The 13,610-nt window shown below is 54.7% G+C and overlaps 1 long non-coding RNA gene across 1 annotated transcript; it reads right to left on the bottom strand.

The window, feature by feature from the left end:
• Nucleotides 1-12,494: 12,494 nt before the first annotated feature.
• Nucleotides 12,495-13,132, bottom strand: LOC103349749 (uncharacterized). Its single transcript, XR_517888.4, has 2 exons — nt 12,892-13,132; nt 12,495-12,588 (listed from the first exon to the last, which is right to left on the bottom strand). It is a non-coding gene; the product is annotated as an uncharacterized lncRNA (long non-coding RNA).
• Between the last annotated feature and the right edge of the window lie 478 nt (nt 13,133-13,610).

Below are 13,610 nucleotides of genomic sequence, written 5' to 3'. Positions count from 1 at the left end.
ATCTAGTTGGTGGTAATCTCTTCCAGTTGTATATTTTTGTACTGCCAGACTGTTGCCTTCTGGTTTTCCATTTTTTGAGAACATGAAAGATTTTTATAATTAAAGTTGCTGAAGAAAAATTGGATTGGAGTATATTTTTACCTAAACAGTCTGCTAGTGTTGAATTTGGTTTTATATGTCTAATAATTCTTCACATCATGTTTTGTTAGATTCTTTGGGAAACTGAAAGTAATTGAGTTGTAGTACCTTTGAGGTTCTGAGAAGGGATTATTGAAATTTGTTTTGATAAGCCTTGAAGAATTAGTCTTGGTCATGCAACATTTCCTTTGTTGATTTACGGAAATTCCTAATACAGTATTATATTTTTATAGTAACTTACTGCTTTAATTATCTGGAACACATGACAATAATCAAAAATGATTCCCAAACACATGAAGTATATGTAGAACTTTTCTCATTCTTAGTTTTGCCTCAGTTCAGACACAAAACATTGTAGGAATAAGACACGGATACTAGCCTCCTCACTTGGTAGTCACTCAGTCCTGAGATGGAAAGTGGTTCACAAGAGCAAGCTGATGCTTCCTTCCAGAGTAACAAGGTTGAAAGATGGGGCCTGGCGTGTGGTGCAGTAGGTGAGTAATCCTGCTTGTGGCACCAGCATCCCATATGGGTACCGGTTCTAGTCCCGGCTGCTCTTCCAATCCAGCTCTCTGCTATGGCCTGGGAAAGCAGTGGAAGATGGCCCAAGTCCCCTGCACCTGCATGGGAGACTGGAGAGTGGCTCTTGGCTTTGGATCGGTGCAGCTCTGGCTATTGCAGCTAATTGGGGAGTGAACCAGCAGAAGGAAGAGCTTTCTGTCTCACTATCCAACTCTGCTTCTTAAATAAAAAAATTTTTAAAAAGACTATATATAGGAGAAAACTTTTAAAACTCCCTGTTCCCTTGTGGTTAGGCCTTTTTGGGCAAATTGCATTGTTTAGTGGCTTTTAAAGATTGGTTTATTTGAAGAGAAGTTAAGGGATGTGTATATGGGTCTTTCATCGGCCTTAAAATGATACCTGCTGAGGCTGAGCCAAAGAAAGCCAGGAGCTCCATTTGAGTTCCCAAAAGGGGGAGGCAGGGCCCAAGCACTTGGACTGTCTGCTGAGTTCCCAAAAGGGGGAGGCAGGGCCCAAGCACTTGGACTGTCTGCTGATACTTCCTACTTCCTAGGAACTATATGCACGTGGGGTAGTTCTGTGTTTAGAGATGACAAGATAGATTTGTCCAAGGTCACATGGTGTGGATGCCCCAGCAGCTATGGGGCAGTGTAGAGTGAAGCCTTTGGGGGGGTCGGTGCTGCGGCCTAGCGGGTAAAGCCACTGCCTGCAGTGCTGGCATCCCATATGGAAGCCAGTTCAAGTCCCGGCTTCTCCACTTACAATCCAGCTCTCTACTGTGGCTTGGGAAAGCAGTAGAAGATGGCCCAAGTCCTTGGGCTCCTGCACCCGTGTGGGAGGCCTGGAGGAGGCTCCTGGCTTCGGATCAGCGCAGCTTCAGCTGCTGGGGCCAATTGGGGAGTGAACCAGGGAATGAAAGACACCCCCCCCCCCCGCCTCTCTCTAACTCTGCCTTTCAAATAAAAAAGAGATTCTGGTACCACATCTGTGCCTGGTGCAGATCCCCAGCACTACTCCTGGCTGCAGCTTTCTGTTGCAGAGCCCGGGAGGCCTGGGTTTTGTCCACAGCTTCGACTGGAGCAGCTACAATCTGGGAGGTGAACCAGTAAGTAGGTAGGAGGAGCTTGCTCTATCTCTGCCTTTCAAAACTTTTTTTTTTGAAAGGGAAGGCTTTCAGATTCGGCCATTCTATTGAAACTTCCATCTTAGGGCTGTGTCCCTTTTTAGTTTGAAAACCTGGAGGACAGCAAGTCAAACCTTGCAGTGATGAGTCCATATTTTCTTTCAGTCTTCACATCAGAATCACTTAGAGAGCTTTCCTTTCCTTTATTTAATTTTTGACAGAGTGGACAGAGAGAAAGGTCTTCCTTTGCCGTTGGTTCACCCTCCAATGGCCACTGCGGCCCGCGCATCGCGCTGATCCAAAGCCAGGAGCCAGGTGCTTCTCCTGGTCTCCCATGGGGTGCAGGGTCCAAGTACTTGGGCCATCCTCCACTGCACTCCCGGGCCACAGCAGAGAGCTGGCCTGGAAGAGGGGCAACCGGGACAGAATCCGGCATCCCGACTGGGACTAGAACCCGGTGTGCTCTGGCGCCACAAGGCTGAGGATTAGCCTAGTGAGCCGTGGCACCGGCCTGGGAGCTTTCCTTTCCGTTCTGTTCGTTTGAGCTTCCATCTGCTGCTTCAGTCCTCCAAATGCCCATCAGAGCTAGGACTGGGGCAGAGCCAGAACTCAGTGCAGGTCTCCCAGGTGTGTGACGAGCTCAGTTACTAGGGTTGGCCCTGCTGCCTCTCATGGTCTGTGCCAGCCGGAAGCTGGGGCAGGAGCCACAAGCCGGTATTGGACACAAGCGCTCCAAGGACACCGGCGTCTTTCCACGTTCCTGCGCAGGCAGACTCAAAGGACTCAGCCCTGGGGCCATCTCCAGACATTGTGATTTAGTCTATGCTCTGGAAGTCGATCCTGACGAGTCACTGGCCCTGCAGTGGTCCTGTTGATCCCTTGGGCTCCATCTTTAAGTGAGTGTGTTTCAAAAGTTCATGGAAAAAAGGCAATTTTCTTTTTTAAAGATTTATTTGAAAGGCAGAGTTACAGAGAGAGATGGAGAGCTATCCACTAGTTCACTCCCAGATGGCTGTGCCAGGCCAAAGCCAGGCGTCAGGAGCTTCTGGATCTCCCACGTGGGTACAGGGGCCCATGCACTTGGGTTATCTTCTACTGCTTTCCCAGGCTGTTAGCAGGAAGCTGGATTGGAAGTGGAGCAGCTGGAACTCAAACTGGTGCCCATAGGGGATGTTGGTGCTGCAGGCTATGGCTTAACCTGCTGTACCCTAGCGCCGGCCAAAAAAGGGAATTTAAAGATGTTCATTTAGGGCCCGCATTGTGGCAAGGCCAGTAAACAGCTGCCACCTGTGACGCCTGCATCCCATTTTGGTATACTTTCATGTCCTAGCTGCTCCACTTCTGATCCAGCTCCTTGCTAAAGGCCTAGGAAGGCAGCCAAGGATGGCCCAAGTGCGTGGGCCCCTGCCACTGGCATGGGAGACCCAGATGAGGCTGCTGGTTTCTGGCTTAAGTTTGGCTCAGCCCTGGCCGTTGTGGCCATTTGGAGAGTGAACCAGCAGATGGAAGAGTAAATAAATAAATAAATAAGTAAATTCTAGAGTAAATTAATAAGTAAATAATAATAAGTAAATTCTAAAGTAAATAAATAAATCTTGAAAAGCTATTGATTTTGGTGGAAAACTTTGAAACCCATGTATAGGTTTTCCCTAATATGCATTTTACACAACCTCTGAAGATCCCTTGCATGCATGAATTTCAACCTTTTTTGCACTGAAATATTTAAATTCCATTTTCCACAAACTTACTGAAGTACTTTGTACCTGTCTGCTCTGTACCCCATTTTCCCAACTTCCCTGTGTGGAACAAGCCACATTTCCACAACCATGCCCTTAGCCTGGGACTTGGGCTGCTGCCACAGCCTCTGCCCAATCCTGTTGCTCTTTCTTAACCATGCGCAAAGAGGCAGCCCTGGTTCTGTTGAGTCCAGGTTCTGGGCTGGGAACTCCTACCATCCCTTGGGCGCCTGCCGTGGTGCCCCTGTCCCCAGCACATGCTTTCCTTTACCCCATTTGTCATTCGTGTTGCGGGTGCTCCCTCCCCGCAAGGCGTCGGGGAGGAGAGGTGGACAAACGCAAGGGAAGGGACATGGAATGGAATTACTGCTGAGCACAGGACTGGAGCTTTGCCACATTGACCCGTGACATTGGGGACATCCCCCGTTACTCGGGAAATGGAGAGAGTGCTCTCACACCCGAGCCTCTTTTTTGGTAAAAACAAATTTGGTAATGATCCTGGACTATTTTGAAGTGAAATCCATTTTTTAAAAAAGGGAAGCCTGGTGTGGCACTTGGCACACAGGGTTAAGCTGCCATCTGCAGCCCTGGCATCCCATATGGGTGCTGGTTCGAGTCCCCTGCTGCTCCACTTTCAATCCAGCTGCCTGCTAATGCGCCTGGGAAAGACCCAGGTCCTTGGGCCCCTGCACCTACATTGGAGACCCGGAGGAAGCTCTTGGCTCCTGGCTTCGGATCAGCCCAGTTCCGGCTGTTGCGGCCATCTGGGGAGTGAATCAGCAGATGGAAGACCTCTCTGTCTCTACCTCTCTAACTCTGTCTTTCAAATAAATAAAAATCTTTTTTTAAAAAAGCAGTTAACAAAATAAACTTTATTTCCATGTGTGTCGGGACAACCGCTAGAAGGCGTGTCAGGTTCTGGAACTCAACTTGGAGCCATTCCACGTTGACTACAGGGCAGGAAGTGTGCGTGGAGCCACACCAGAGCACCGGGATGGAAACCAGAGCAGAGAGTAATATGATAAGCAGGAGGGGGCGATAAGGCTTACGTGAAGTTAAGGTAGCCTGCCAAGACAGACGGACAGACTGAAATGGAAAAACGAGGAAGTACAAGATGGCCTTAAAACTTGTATCAAAATAATTCCCTGGTTGTGACCTGGGGCTAATGAGAATAATAGGTGTGGAGTAAGTACTGCAATCCCTGGCACTTACTGTGGAAGCATGAAAGAGCACGTATCCTTAAACAGAGGAGCAGCTGGGGTAGGAGAGCAGTTAGAATTTACAGGGCATCCAGTTGATTCTAGAGCGTCATTCCGTATTCACACTTTCTCTCCCCGATGGCCTCATCCCGAGTTACAGGGCTTTTGCCAAGCCTGTGTGTGGACGGGTAATCCTCCGTGTGTCAGACATTTGGTATCTCCGTCCTTTCCCCTCTAAGGCCAGACCAGTGCCAGTCATTAAAAACCTCAACATAGCAATTGCTCAACTGCCCACTAGGAGGCAGTACTGCACCACTGAGAATTTCTGGGTGAAATTCTTTGCCCCAGTGACACATATCTCTTCAGTAGAATTGAGTCTACAGTGACTCCAAAGTCTCCCACTTGACTGTAAACCTGCATTTCAAGACCTTTTTTAAAAAATTATTTATTTGAAAGAGTTACAGAGAAGAAGTAAATAAGCAGAGAGAGAGGGAGATCTTCCACTTGCTGGTTTACTCCTCAAAGGACCACAGTGGTGAGAGATAGGCCGGGCTGAAGCCAGGAGCTTTATCTGGGTCTCCCACTTGGGTGCAGGGGCCCAAGGACCTGGGCCATCCTCCGCTGTTTTCCCAGGCACAGTAGCAGGGAGCTGGATCAGGAGTGGAGCAGCCAGGAGTTGAACCTATATGGAATGCCAGCGCTGCTGGGAGCGGCTTATCTACTACACCACAGCGCCAGCCCCCAAAACTTTGTTTCTTTTACAGATTTATTTCAAAGGCAGAACACCTGGTTCACTCCTCAAATGGCCACAACAGCCATGGCTAGATCAGACCAAAGCCAGGAGCCAGGAGCTGCTTCTGGGTCTCCCATGCTGGTGCAGGAGTCAAAGCACTTGGGCCATCTTCCACTGCTTTCCCAGGCCATAGCAGGGAGCTAAATCAGAAGTGGAGCAGCCAGGATGCAAACTGGCATTCTATTATGGGATGCCAGTATTCCAAGTGGTGTGTTAACCTGCTTAGCCTCGTTGTCCTTAAATTTTTTTGCATCAAGATCAACTCATCTTTTAGTTCCATTTTCCCCACATTTTTGCAGCCCCCCACGTACACTGCTAGGTTACTAGAACGTCCCCCTGTGGGGGAGGAAGATTCTGTTACCCTACTTTGGAACAGACTTAGGTCCGAGGCCCGTGGGAAGTGGTTTTTGTGGAAGGGGTTTTCCCGTCAGCTGAACGCTGAGGAAGGGGTTTGGATAGAGCTGGCTGTGGACCAGAAAGAGCCAAGTGTGTGGGAAGAAAGCACCAAGGCAGGAAACAGAGGGGCTCCCTGTGGGCTGACGAGTCTGCACCCCGTGGACTTGTCCTCAGGACAGAGCGGGGGATCAGGACCATGTTTGTGCCAGAGGGATGGTGGTTTGCAAACCGAAGAAGTAGCCAGACTGGAGTGACACCTCATGTAACACACTGACTACATAAAACCACGCAATGGTTTAGCCGTAAAAAGTATACTTCTAGGGGCCGGCGCTGTGGCACAGCAGGTTAAAGCCCTGGCCTGCGGTGCCAGCATCTCATGGGCGCCGGTTCTAGTCTTTGCTGCTTCACATCCAATCCAGCTCTCTGCTATGGCCTGGGAAAACAGCAGAAGATGGCCCAAGTTCTTGGACCCCTGCACCTGCGTGGGAGACCCGGAAGAAGCTCCCTGCTCCTGGCTTTGGATCAGCCCAGCTCTGGCTGTTGCGACCATTTGGGGAGTGAATCAGTGGATGAAAGACCTTTCTCTTTCTCTCTCTCTGCCTCTCTGTAACTCTGACTTTCAAATAAATAAAATAAATCCTTACAAAAACCAGAAGTATACATTTAATCACGTCGCCTTATAAAGACAGGCACACATTTGGATCAATGCAGTCTTAGGTCAACCTCGGGACTGGACTCATTTCTTTATTTTTGTTGTTCAGAGAAGTAAGTGCAAAGGGTAACATTTTTAAACACCCGATTTCACAACTCTAGAAGTGATGAAACAGGAGCCAACAGCCTCGAAGCACTGGCTCACTTGGGCGTGTCCGCATGCATGCGGTTGGATAGGTTTGTATAAAGAAAACTTCAAGATGTGGCAGGCCACGCCCACCACACATAGGCAAGGAACTCGGTTGAGGCCTGTGAGACCCCTGCCCCCGCTCTCTGCTCCCAGCTGACAGCCCTGAGGCCCAGGGCAATGGCATCAGATACTTGGAGCCCCGAGGGTGGGGTGGGGGGGCCACCCCTGGGCACTCGGCCTCCTGACTCCTGGTCCAGTGCCGCTCCTGAGCGACATCTGGCAGGGCAGCACGCCGCGGCCTGGCTGGCCAACCTCTCACCCCAAGAAGGCCCTGGCCGCGTGCCCATCTCCCTGGCAGATAAAGCCGCAGACAGATGGCAAACAGTGCACGGCCCAGGAGCTGACCCAGGTCTGATTCACCAGCGGCTGGTGCCCGTGCCAGTGGCACAGGCTGCCCTCTGGGCCTCTGCTCTTTCTTACCGCTCCTCTCCGCTTGGGGCTTTTGGGCAGACACCTGTGAGCGTGAGAATTGTTCTGGCTTTTTCAGGGAGCGCTTTCCTGGTGGCGCAGCGACTCAGCTGCCCCAGTCCCCGGCAGCTCAGCGTGTTGCCCCATCAGCCTGGTTTCGGTCTCAGGGTGGGGCCGCCATGTGGGGTGGGGCGCTGTGTTCCTAGGGCTGGCCCTTGCCCAGCGCAGACACCTTGGCAACGGGCGGCGGCTCGCGGGCTCAGAACAGGTGGGTCGCCTGCTCCTGGGATTTCAAAACGCCATTTATTGGCATGTGTCTCCCGAAAGGAGCAATGTGCTGAGAAATGATGGGACTTGGAGAAATGTCAGCTGCTCTCCCTCAGCGCCGCTGGGGCAGCGTTTGTCATGGCGGAGCTGGCACGTGTGTCTGGAGGAAGGGCTGCGTGGAAGCCGAGTGTGGCAAGCTTCGTGTGCAGAACCGTGTTCTCAAAGCAAGTGCCCACCCCGGAACCTTGCTGCATGGACACCAGGCTGCTTCTTAAGAACCCATCTCCCTGGGCTTCAAGAATCCAGAGTAGGTGTGCTGCTGCACAGGGGATGGCCTCTCTGTGAGTTCCGTGGTCCCCCAGAGCGGGAGTGCCACTGCCTGGACCACACGGCCCTGCCCCTGTGCGCCTGCTCTGGGCCCCTCACCCGGGGCTCTCCCAGCCCTCAAGGCTTGAGTGCACTGGAAACCTCAGTCTCGCCAGCAGGGACGTGGGCGTCCTGGTGCCCCCTCCTGGGCTTGTTGGGACGAAGAGGTGAGGTCGCTTATGTCGAGGGTCAACAAGAGCCCAGCAGAGAGGAGGACCTGAGAGTGGCCAAGCTCAGCGCTTCCCTTCAGCTACTTGGCTCCACCCCACGTCTTTGAGTGGCTCAGCGTAGCAAAGGTAAGCCAGGACCACGCTAGCCAAGTCAGACCGCGCACAGGAGCGAGCAAGGGGCCGGGGCCCAGGAGCTTCCGAGTTCACAGGTGGGGTGTCCTCGCCTGCTGCCTGCCCGCCCGGTGCTTGGTGCCGCAGGCTGCGTCTCTTGTTGAGAGGGTGTCCAGGCGCTGACGCCATCGCCCGCTCTGCAAATGGGGAAACAATTCCAGAAAGAGGAAGTGACTTCCCGAAGCTCACGGAGATAGTGGGAAGCGACCAGCTGGGCTGGAAACCCACACTTCCCAGTCCAAGCCCAGCACCCAGGAGCCGGGACCACAAGGGGCCCCACTCAGGTAGGTCCCGGCTGCTTGTGGCTTTTTTTTTTTTTTTTTTAAGATTTATTTATTTATTTGAAAGGCAGAGCTACAGAGAGACAGATGGAGAGAGAGAGGTCTTCTATCTGCTGGGTCACTCCCCAGATGGCCACCATGGCCAGAGCTGAGCCGATCCGAAGCCAGGAGCCAGGAGCCAAGGGCTTCTTCCAGGTCTCTCACATAGGTGCAGGGGCCCAAGGACTAAAAGCCCTTAAAGCCCTGGGAGTGGACAGGCTGGAAGTGGACCCCCGCCTCGGGATTTGCAGGCCACTCAGTTTTGCAGCCACAGGAACAGTGAGTTTGCGCTGTCTGTAGGCTGACCCACACATCCGTGTGTCATCCGGGCTTTTCCCCACTATATTTATTTGAAAGGCAGAGAGACAGGGAAACAGAGATCTTCCATCTGCCGGTTCACTCCCTAGACAGCCACAATGGCCAGGGCAGGGCCAGGCCAAAGCCAGGAGCCAGGAGCTCTATTCAGGTCTCCCATGTGGTGCAGGGGCCCAAGCACTTGGGCCATCCTGCACTGCTTTCCCAGGCCACAGCAGAAAGCTGGATCAGAAGTGGAGCAGCCAGGACTCAAACCATTGCCCATAAGGGATGCTGAAACCGCAGGCCATAGCTTTGCCCTCCGTGCCACAACGCCAGGCTCCTCACTGATTTCTAAAAGAGTAACAAACGCGTGCTGAGGACAGCGAGTGAGCCCACACCTTTGTGGACAAGTTGTTTCCCCAGATCCATGAGGATAATTGTGTGGAACACCACACAGAGCGGGCAGCCAGCGAGCCCTCGTTCTGTGACGGCCGTGACCCTCCCAGGGGCCTGCATCAGGGCCCGGGGGAGGTCAGACCTCCCGGTGGTCCCAAGGGGATTTTCACTTAGATCCCATTTGGAGAAGGGGGTAGTTGGGCTGGAGGTGGCCCAGGGCGTCACTGGCTGTCCCCTGCAGTGAATGGAGTGGTGACCCAGCCTTGACCCCTGCTCTAGGCAGACTGCCATGCGGGGACCAGATGGCCCTCAGGGTCTTCTCCAAAGCCGAGGTTCCAGGGTTTGGGGACTCTGGGGGAGGCAGGTGCTGGTACACTGTGGGGCTGGTGGGCCTAGCGGTCGGCCGCTGGGCAGGGCAGGGCAACGTGCAGCTTTTTGTTCTGCAGGCATTGGGCAAGACTGGAATATTCTCCTAAAATCTGCTTAACCCTCAAGGAACGAATGGAGAAAAATAAGACCCCCGAGTGAGAGTGTGCCCCGGTCCACACGAAACCCACCCGATGCCTCCCCTGTGCACCTCGACTGTGTGTGTAAATTACCTCAGTGCCGGGCTGCTTGTCAAGGGGCCCATGGGAGAAGGACACCGGGGAGGGGTCCACGGGAGAAGGATGCCAGGGAGGTGTTCCCCATAGCGCCTGGGCGACCGCCAAGAAGTTCCACATCAAGAAGTGTCTACGGGGCGGCATTGTGGCACACCGGATTAAGCCACTGCCTGGGACACCCGGAGCGTGTTCTGGCTGCTCTACTTCCCATCCAGCTCTCTGCTATGGCGTGGGAAGGCAGTGGGAGACAGCCCAAGTGCGTGGGCCCCTGCACTCACGTGGGAGACCCGGATGGACTTCCTGGCTCCTGTCTATAGCCTGGCCCATCCCCAGCTGTTGCAGCCTTTTGGGGAGTGAACCAGCAGATGGATGGAAGATTTCTCTCTCTGTAACTCTGCCTTTCAGGGATGGAGGTCGTGGGGCTGTCTCAGAATCCGGAGCCTGCTTGCGCTCCAGGCTGTACCATTTTGCAAGCCTGGGCAAGGGGCTTTGTTCCCCGAGCCTCCGGGTTTTCGTTTGTGGATGGGAACTAATTCTGCGACTTCCCGGGACTTCCGTGGGGTCTGAAGGAAAAAATAACCTCTGCCGAGCGGGGGCTGGTACCAGGCACCGCACACCTGCACCCAGCTGCTCGGTCTCAGGAAACAGCAGCCCCCGGGATCCAGCAAACGGCCCAGCGGCAGGGGGCGCAGCTGGAATTGGCATCCAGACAGTCTGGTTTCAGGGCTGGTTTTCCTTAAGAACCCAGCCAGAGGATCGACAAGTTCTAGGCCTGGTGACTCCTAGGTATCAGCTTTCTGAGGAGGGCAGACAATTCAAGGACCTTAGAAAGCCCTGTTTCAGACTGTTTAACAGACGGGGACTCTTGGGATCAGAAGGTAAAGGACCCGTTAGAGGTCCTGGTGGTCTGGCAGATGCAGGGGTGGGGGGTGGGGTGGGGGGAAGCCCCAAGGCCACCAGCCAGCCACACCCAGGCTGGGCGCCACGGTGACTTCTGTAATCATGACTGCGGATTCATAGCGAGCACCTAGGCCCTGCCACCTGCCACATGCTAAATCCATGAGCCCCATCCCCACCCAAGCACATGCTGCAGGTTATAAAGGTGGGGATGGAGGACGATGACACTGTGCAGTGCCGGGCGGCAGCACACACACACGAGGGGCACGCACCTGCGGGGGGCGGGGGGGCAGGGCGGATGTGAGCACGGGCGTCAAGGCCACCGTCCCACTTCTGAGACGGCTGGGAGCCCTCGTCTGGAGCAGGCTTGACTCAGCCCGCAGAGCCCGAGGACTGAGAGTGAATGGAGGCCGCTGTCCGGTCCAGCAGTGAAGCCATTGCTCAGAACAGCCGCATCCCCTACCAGCTCTGCTCCTGATTCCAGCTTCCTGCTGATGCACACCCTGGGAACCCACAGGTGGTGGCTCAAATGGTTGGGTCTCTGGGTCCTTGAGATCTGAATTGAGTTCTCAGCCCCCAGGGATTTAGAGAGTGGCAGTGGTTGAGGTCTCTCTCTCTCTCTGTCTCTCCATGTTTCCCTCTCTGCCTCTCGAAAATAAAATCAAGTAAAATGAGGCTGGATGAAGTGACTGCTAGCCTGGAACACACCAACTCCAGGCCAAAGGAGGGAAGATTGGTGGCGCAGCTCCTGGAACTGTCCCTGGGGGTACGGAGTGAGGATCCCCACTTCTGTGATCCCCAGGTCCCAGCCAAGGCCACAGGCAGACCCTCCAAGGGCTGCTGGGGAAGTGGAGCCAGCCCCTGGGAAGCCGGTCGCAGGTGGCACGGTCCCCACGCTCCTGTCAGGATTCGAGAAGATGCACATGTGGGCCCGAAGTGCCCTGGCCCCAAGGGCACGCCCACCCCTCTCCCAGGCCAGCCGAGTGTCCCTGCGTAATGGCAGGTCTCCTGGTGTCCCTGGGGTCAGGTGTAGGAAAGGGGGACTTTGATCATTGGGTTCTCTATCTGTAGAAGGACAGCCAGATGCAGATCTGCCCTGAGCCCACCTGGCTCCCACACCCTCCCGCCCTGGCGGGCTGTTTGCCCTCGGTGGAGAGCCTGCAGTTCTGAGGTCCAGTCACAAGGTGGCAGCATAGGGGAAGAAGGCAGGTTCTCCCTGCCCAGCCGAGGACTGTGCAGGCAGGTGTGGCTGCCCGCACAGGGGTGTGCGAGGGATGTGGAACACACCAGCAGGGCACTCAGCATGCAATGGGGCAGAAGCCTGGAATCCAGCGGCGGGGGGCAGGACACGCACGTGTGGTTTTCCACGTTGGTCCTCGCCAGTTGAATGTCCTCACTCACTTTCCGCACTGGGATGACTGGGTGTGTGTGTGTTTCAAGGGTGTCCTGCAGGGTGGGTGTGCCCGTGTGACCTGGTAGGAGCTGAGCGTGAGAGTGACAGTGGGGGTGACGGGAAGGGCAGCAGCAGAAGGCTCAGGTGTCGCCAGAGAGGCTGGGAGGAACCCATAAAGCTGGGTGATGTCCCGCCTTATCAGCCAGCCCTTCTCCTGGGTCAACAGGGCCAGAGTGCAAAGTTCACGCAGATAGCGACTGTGGGGCACGAGGCCTGGTGGAGGTGGCCAGAGGAGGCGGTGGAGGCCCGACCGTGGGACAGGAGACGGCAGGAGGGCCCTAACTTCCCGGCCACACGTGGCTTAAAAAGAGAGCAACGTACAAGGGCACTTTCAAAAAGTTCACGGAAAACAGAACGCAAAGAAGAATTTACTTTGGTATAAAAAGATTTGGAAATCCATGCGTAGCTTTTTCATCGTCGGCAGATCCCGTGCCTGGAAAACATGAGAAAAGGCCCTGGGTGTGAGCAGTGCACTGCGGGTGGGTGGGGAGAAAGCCCTGTGGCCGTCCCCACCCAGGGAAGAGCGGACTCCTGCCCTCTGCCTAACCTCCGCCCTCCAGGGAGCAGCTTCTTATGGGTGGAGCAAGCGAGGAGGGCCCGTCCCCAGGGTGGGGGTATTTCCAGGGGGCCCACCTGCCCTGAGAGGGCAGCTCCCAGCCCCGCGCCCGGAAGGCGGTTAGGAGCACCGTCTCCTGCCCGCTGCGGCTCAGGTTTCGCCCTTGCCTTTTATTTTTACCGAGGACTGGGTGGAGAGCTGCTGGTGCCCCAGGATTACTTTGCAACGACCGCCGGCCTTCCGCAGGGCGCTGGCTTGAGCCAACTGGTCACCATGGAATTTCTTTTTTTAGTGTATAAACAGCCAGGTTTGGGGCAGCTGTTGCCCCTGTCCGGGGCGGAAAGCGGCTTGTTGATGCGGTGGAGCTGCCTGGCTTGTGTTTCTTGGGCAAACACATTCCGTGTCTCGGCTCACCAGCTAGGAGGCCTGGAAAACGTGGCCTGGACACCCGTGGCTTCTGCTGCAGGCGCTGTACCGGGGAAGCCCTGTCTGAATGTCGAAGCCACATGATACAGGGCATTTATAGCAGTTGGAGCGCTTTGCTTCTCGGTGGCCACCCTGCAGATGGTGAGCCCTCCAAGGTCAGCCAGTCGCTCTCTTTTGAAGCCAAAGCATAAAAATGGTGGCTACCAGCCATGGACAGATCAGGGCGCCCCCGCTCTGCGCGGGTTCTGAGGCCGGCGCTGGCCGTGTGCAGTGCCGCCATGGAGTGTGTTAGACGGGGTGAGGACCCTCCAGGGGCGGGAACACCCCACAATGCACTGCCTGGGGAGCCAGCCGGGAAAAGCAAAAAGGCTCATCCAGCTCATGGTTTCATGAGCATTCACAGGTTCAAGTCCAACACGGGGCAGCCCCACTGATCTGGCCTCTGTGGAGGGCGCAGAGAAAGGTACCCATGG

Source organism: Oryctolagus cuniculus, chromosome 5 (genome assembly GCF_964237555.1).
Source record: "Oryctolagus cuniculus chromosome 5, mOryCun1.1, whole genome shotgun sequence".
In the NCBI taxonomy this organism is placed as follows: Eukaryota; Metazoa; Chordata; class Mammalia; order Lagomorpha; family Leporidae; genus Oryctolagus; species Oryctolagus cuniculus.
Note: the sequence above shows the minus strand (reverse complement) of the source record. Positions and strands in the feature narration are given on the sequence as shown.